Genomic DNA, 6,810 nt, shown 5'->3' with positions numbered 1-6,810 from the left:
CTGCTGAGACCAGGACAAGAGGGGCAGAGGTCACTGCAAGGACGCAGCGCGTCACGGGGTGGGCAGCAGAGCGCAGCGGGTAAGAGCCTGGATCTCGGGGCTAGAGTCTGCGCTCGCATCCCCGCTCTAAGCCCAGGTTGCTGGGGGACCTGCGCGCGGGGTTCAACCACGTCGGGCCGTACTTTCCCAGGTCACGCTCCTTGACACACATTTCGTGAGCGCCCACTACATGCCAGGCACTGATCTGGGCACACGGGACGCCTCAGCGAGCGAGACAGCAGCGCCTCCCTTGTGGGAGCCCGACTTCCAGCAGAGACGGACGGTAACCGATACCCGCGATGAAGAAGGCCGTTCCGAGGGGGGCCGGACGGGGAGGCTGGCTCCGAAGCCCGGCACCAAGGAAGGTCGGAGTGTGGGAGTCAGGCTGCAGTCTTAGCTAGGGAGCTCAGGCTGGGGCTCGCGGGGGCAAGGTTTGAACCAGGACGCCAAAGGGCTGCGGGAGAGCGCCGGGGGCTCCGGGAGAGACGGCCGCACCGGGGGCCCGAAGGCAGGGGCCCTTGCCCTGCGAGCTGAGTGAGCCGCGCGCTGTGCTGTGAGCGAGCGGAGGGAGGGAGAGCATCCCCCCCCGGGGGCAGATCCCACAGGGCCTCAGAGGGCACTGGAAGGACTTGGCCTTTGAGCCTGAGACTGGAAACCACTGTGGGGTTCTGCGCAGAGCCAGGACCTAACATAACTTACGTTTTAAAGAGGGTCAACCCGGGAAGGGGGGGCGGCGGCGAGAGAAGCAGGGGTGAGTGCAGTCACGGAGGGGCGGAGAGGATGGTAGCGTGACCCAGGCTGGGGGCACAGGACCTGGTGACCAGGGTCGGATTCTGGAGGCACGTCGACGAGAGAGCCAAGACGCTTTGCTGACGGACGAGGTGGGCGGGGAGCGCGCGAGGCGGGGCGGCCCCGAGGGGTTGGGCTGGCGCCGGCCACGCACAGCAGGGCTTGTCTGCCGGGGGCCTGTTGAATTTGACAGGATCCTGGGCCATCCAGTCCCAGCAGTTCTGGTCTTCGGGGGGCTGCTGTGAAGGTGAAGCGGGGTCATGGCCCTGAGGTGCCGCGGCCCATGGCGGCCGTGCTGCCTGGGAGGGGGACCATCCACACGATCACAGGAACGGTGATCGGCACTGGTCCCTCCGCAGGAAGCACCTTCTCCACTCCCAAAGGACGGCGTGGCCCTGGCTGCTGACTGGAGCGGGGACCCATGTCAAGGCCAGCCAGCATCCCCGCTTGCCGGGGCCCCACTGGCGGGGAGAGGAGCTGCGCGCTCGGGGCCTCATGCAGGCCCCTGTACGTGTCCCACCCAAGTCACGGCCCTGTCCCTCAGGGATCGGCCCCGCCACAGTCAACATTTGGAGAGGTCACCGACGTTTTGAAATCGGGAGCCGGGGTTCTGCTCGTTCCGACTCATCCAGCATGCCAACAGACAGCTGGCCTGTGAAGGGCACCCGCCCTGCTTTTCTGAAAGCAGAAGGGACGGTGCTGCTCCGAGAGGCAGCCACAGGGCGGTACCCATTGAGCAGAGTCGCTGGCGAGTGTCTACTACGCGAGCCAGCGGAATGAGAAATGCTAAATGTAACTGCCAGGATGGCCAGGCCAACAGGTGCAAACCCCAGGAGATCCACAGACGGCTCGAGGGCAGGCCCGGGGTCGGGAAGCCAGGGGCCGCTGAGGTCCAGAGCCCTGCCAAGGTGGGGCGCCCTTCCAGGACCAGGAGTGCCCCCTTAGGCCCAGGGGCACTGTCCCTCGTACGGATGACCCACAGGCTGTTTCCTGCCACACAGACCCTGGCAAAGCAAAGCAGCACCTGTGCCAATTCCCTGGGAGGGACCAAGAGAAGACTGAGCATGGAGGCCACTCTGCTAAGGACTGCTGCCCCCCCAGGGACGTCCTGCACCTCCCGAGGGGCCGGCCTCTGTGCCCTGTGTCGTTCGCCCCACTCAAAGGATCCTCTTTCCTCAGAAAGTGACCCAAGGCTCATCAACTCCCAGACTCTGGCTTCCGAGAATGTCCATTCAGAATTCCAGAGCTCCCAGCGGCCAGTTAAGCTCGGCCATCCTCCCTAATTTCCGAAGTCAGACAACCACCTGTTCCTTTGGCCATTAAAATTCAGCAACTGTCGTGTGAGTGGCAAAGAGCTAGATTTCAAATGTCAAAATTAAAACGTCCTCTCTGTGTGTGCCCCACGATGTCCTTAAAACTTGAAATTCACATTGAGAGAGTAACTTTCATGACAAAGAAAATAAGCAGCTCTTGGCGGCTCATTTGTTCTTCACCACCAGCCCCCCCGAGGAGAGCCATTCTTGTTTCCATTTTGTAGGAAGGAAACTGCAGCCGGGCGGGGCCCCGAGGCTCCAGATTCCAGCCTGCACCTAATCGGCAGAGCTGAGATTCAAAGCCAGGCCGTGCTCTTTAAAACAGTGTACCTTCTCCTGAAGAGTCCTCCTTCCCCCGGCTTCCTTTTACGTGTGGTGCGGCGTGCGCAAGCCACGGGCGAGAGGGGAAGGCAAGGAAGGCGTTCACACGGCACCCAGAGGAGCCCCTCAGTTCATGGCGCTTTTCTGAATTTAATCCTGACCATTTCCCCAGTCACTGCCCTGCTGAGGCCAGGCCTCCCCGGGGCTTGTGGCCTCCTGGGCCCGGCTCCGGGGAGAGAAGGCAGCTGGGCCTCAGCCACCCGCCCCCGCGGTGTTCCGACCCACTGTGCAGAGAGGACTCCCAGCCTGAGGCCTGCCCCTCCGCTTCCCAGCTTCCCTGAGGAGACAAGTCCCTTCTCTGCTGCCCACCCCAAGGACCACATGCCCCCCACCGTGCCCCCAGCGCCGGAGCCTGAGCCATCCCTGGGCTCTGGCACTGAGAGGTCACAGGCTTGCGCGAACACGGTCGTCCAGGGAGCCTAACGGTAATTCCGGTGCCGTAGCTGGAGTTTTGTGCAGGTGATCTATTGAGGGCTTGTTCTTAGGAGAGACCTGGAAGCAAGTGAGAGAAGTGGAATAAGAGAACAGGGGGAGTTGCTGAGAAGGGATGTGCATCCAGATGGAGACTAGCTTTAGCTTGACCCCTGGGGAGCCCTGAGTGTCAGCGGTGAGACCCAGCGGGTCCTGCCGTGGAGGGGCTGGAACCGTGGGCCCATCCCTGGCCAGCCCACCACTGGCTGCCGCAGGTGGTGTGGGGGGCCGGGGTCGTGACCTCCTAGGCAGGTGCCTCCCCCTCAGCCTCGGGCACCTTCGGGGAAGGGGTACGGCTGTGAGGGGTCAGTACCCAGCAGTCCCAGAAGCTGGGCAGTGGGGGCATCGGGCACGAAGGCGATGTGCGTGGCCACCAACAGTGGCTTCCTGTGGGAGGCCCACCGCGTGCAGGACAAGGAAGAGAGGCTCCAAATGCTCGAGTCATTCGTGCACCGACTTGCACAGCCCCTCGGTGGCAAAGGGGGAGAAGCTGTGTAGGTTCAGAGGCCTCGTAGGGTGACCAGAGTTAGCGAATGAAGAAACACGGGATGCCCAGATTGGAGTTTCAGATAAACAACAAATACATTTTCAGTACCAGCATGTCCCAGTCAGTATTTGGGACCTGCTGGTACTAAACAATTATTCAGCACCTGGATTTCGAAGCCACCTGGGCGCCCTGTGTTGTATCTGGCAACCCTGACGGCGGCCGTGTCAGGCCGCCCTCTGTCCCCGAGGCCGGTCAGTGTGAATGACGCGCAATGCCAGCTGCTGGGGCCACCGCTCCCGTCCCCCCGCAATGCTGGCGGGGGGCAGGGGCCGCGGCTACTGGTTAGCTCGACACGAGGGCTGGAAGCGCGGGCGCATCTCTTCTGGGCGCCGACCCCCTGCGAGCGCGGGCACTCCCAGCGTGGGCGCCGAGCCCGACAAGCGTCCTTGCGCTTGGCAGCAGCCTTGGGCTCCCCGCCATCCTCGCGCCGGGGCAGCTTTGACGAAATCCTCTCCCTCCCTCAGTCCCTCACTCGCACCCACACACCGGCACTCGGGAGTCTCAGCACCAGCCTCTGCACGGAGGGGAAACCCAAGAGGCAGACACCCCCGGTGGGCTTGGGACCAAGCACAAAGCTTCGTCGGCCCGTTGGAGGAAGCCGCCCTCCTTGCGGAGGTCCCCTCAAGAGCTGTCCAGCACATGTTAGAGGACAAATGGCCCCCGCAGCAAGCCATCTCCAGTGCCCCCCGCCCCTGTCCCCCCCCGGGGGGGCATCTCAGCTCGTGCCACATCGCCCGGGGAGTGAGGGATGGGGTGCACTCGGAAGCTCACCGAGGCAGCAGTGAATCGAGGCTATAATTAAATCAGACTGTGAACATACTGTTCACGGAAACCTTAGCAGAGCATGAGTCACGATGGTGAAGTGAATCACACAGCCTCAGAGTTTCCGTTTATATCTCCTCCATTTGGGGTCTTTATACTTCGGTTCCAGATCCTGGGCCCTCTCCGCCTGCATTCCTTCTCCCTCCTTGGGAGAAAGCCTCAAGCGGGCTGTGCCTAAGGGTCCGGGGTCCAGGGGGGCAGCCTTGAAGGAGGAGAGCAGGAGTGGGGCCCGGCCAGGACCGAGGCGGCCCCCCTCACCAGCACCAGGGGTGGATGACCTGGGGGGGGGGGGAGGGAAATGCAGCCCTTTCAACCATTGCTAGTATCTCCAGGGTTGGTTTGGGTGGGTTTTTTTGTTTGTTTTTTTCAAGTCAAATTTAGTGAGAGGTGAAGAGGTGGAAACTCCAGGTTAAAATGGAGTTTCCTGGTCCTTGTGCAGTTTTTGGTTAACTCAGCTCCCAGGACGGTTCCCAGGCCGCAGAGCCCAGGGAGCACGCGGACCCCGGGCCGGCAGCAGGCTCGCCGCCCCCTCCACAGAGTTCCCGGCTCTGGGGACCCGGCTTGGTCTGTGGCCGTCAAATAGGAGCGAGGAGAGAGCGCTTACCGCCTGCCCTGGCTGAGGGAGTAAGGAGTTAACATGCAGGAAGCCTCCGACGGGCAGGGCCTAGAGGAAGTGCGAGCTGTGGGAGCTTTGGTCTGCGGCCGACCTCTGGTGTCAGCGCGGGGGGAACAGAGCCACGCTCGCTTTGCAGACAGCCCCAGCCAGGATTCTCAGGCGGCCGGAGCTGCCAAGGGCCTTCCTGGTCTCCCGTCCCAGTCGTATTTTTTTTTTTTTTAATTTTATTATGCTATGTTAGTCACCATATAATACATTAGTTTTTGATGTAGTGATCCAGGATTCATTGTTTGCATATAACACCCAGCGCTCCATGCAGAACGTGCCCTCTTTAATACCCATCACCAGGCTCACCCATCCCCCCACCCCCGCCCCTCTAGAACCCTCAGTTTGTTTCTCAGAGTCCATAGTCTCTCATGGTTCATCTCTCCCTCCAATTCCCCCTCCCCATTTTTCCCTTCCTGCTCCTAATGTCCTCCATGCTATTCCTTATGTTCCACAAATAAGTGAAACCATATGATAATTGACTTTCTCTGCTTGACTTATTTCACTTAGCATAATCCCCTCCAGTCCCATCCATGTTGATGTAAAAGTTGGGTATTCATCCTTTCTGATGGCTGAGTAACATTCCATTGTATATATGGACCAGTCGTTTTTGTCACCAGTGAGGAAACCCAAGCCCCGTCTCCCTCCCATTAGCGAGCAAGCCGGAGCAGAAGGGTCCTCTGACACCCCTTCCTGAGCTCTGTCACGTGCAGGTCATGCGGCTGCTCACCATTCTCGGGGAGGGCAGCAGGTTTTCCGCCGTAGAAGACGGGCAGCTGATGAGGAACCGGCTGCCACTTGGAGCCACACCAGACTTTGTCAGCAGGGGCCCCCACAACCATGACACAACCACCCTCATCACACACGTCCAGGCCACGGCAAGTTGCAACCCTGTCATCTTATGCAGACCCTCCCCCGAGTCCCAGGAGGCTGGGGGTGGGGGGTGCTCTGCCCCTGCAGCAGATTCCCTGGGAGCTATTTACTCAGACCCAACATGTACGTGGCCTCAGAAATCCCCAACTTTTTTCCAACAGGGATGTTTTCATTATCACGCCATGTTCCCTAGGCTTTGAAGGATTTTATCTAGCAAGCTGCAAGTGATAAGTAAATTAATTTGTTCTCCCGTAATTTATTAATTGGAGACCAACATAATGGCCAAATGAAGTTTCTGTTCAGCAAGGATAAATGGTGTTCCCAAGCTGAGGAGCTGAGATTCCTGCCAAAAGCAAAGAAATGTGACATTTTTCTTGGCCCGAGATAGCTTACTGAAGCTCCATGAACAGTCTCTGAGAGCTTTATAAAATGACATCTTGTGGACTCGTGTTAAGATGACTGCCCTCTCAGGAGGCCTATGGACCCCAGGAGGGGAGCCGTGGGCTCTGATCCCACCATGGCAGTCCCCTAAGGGATAATGATTGGGCACAGACCCAAGGAGGCAGCAGTGCAGGACAGGAAGAGGCCCAATAGCTGGTGCTGGGAATAGGGCCTCCAGCTTGTGCTCAAGGCAGAGACTGCCCACTCTGAAGATTCATGGCCTTCATCCTTGGTGACAGCCCCTAAGGCCATAGGGGCCCTCGGAAGGCCACCTTCCTGAAGTTCTGGACGCATCCCAAACATCTGCGCCATCTCTGACATGCTCAGAATTCAAAGGTATAACTCTCGACTAGTAAAGACACGTTCCTAAAAGGGCAGGAAATCCAGGACTCTCCCACAGGGCCTCCTGAACATCATAGCTAACAGGCCTGTGGTTCTGGCCACACCAGGCCCATGAAGCCATGTGACACTGA

The sequence above is a fragment of the Phoca vitulina genome, unplaced genomic scaffold (genome assembly GCF_004348235.1).
Source record: "Phoca vitulina isolate PV1807 unplaced genomic scaffold, GSC_HSeal_1.0 scaffold55, whole genome shotgun sequence".
NCBI classification, from domain to species: Eukaryota; Metazoa; Chordata; class Mammalia; order Carnivora; family Phocidae; genus Phoca; species Phoca vitulina.
This window is presented reverse-complemented; position numbering follows the sequence as displayed.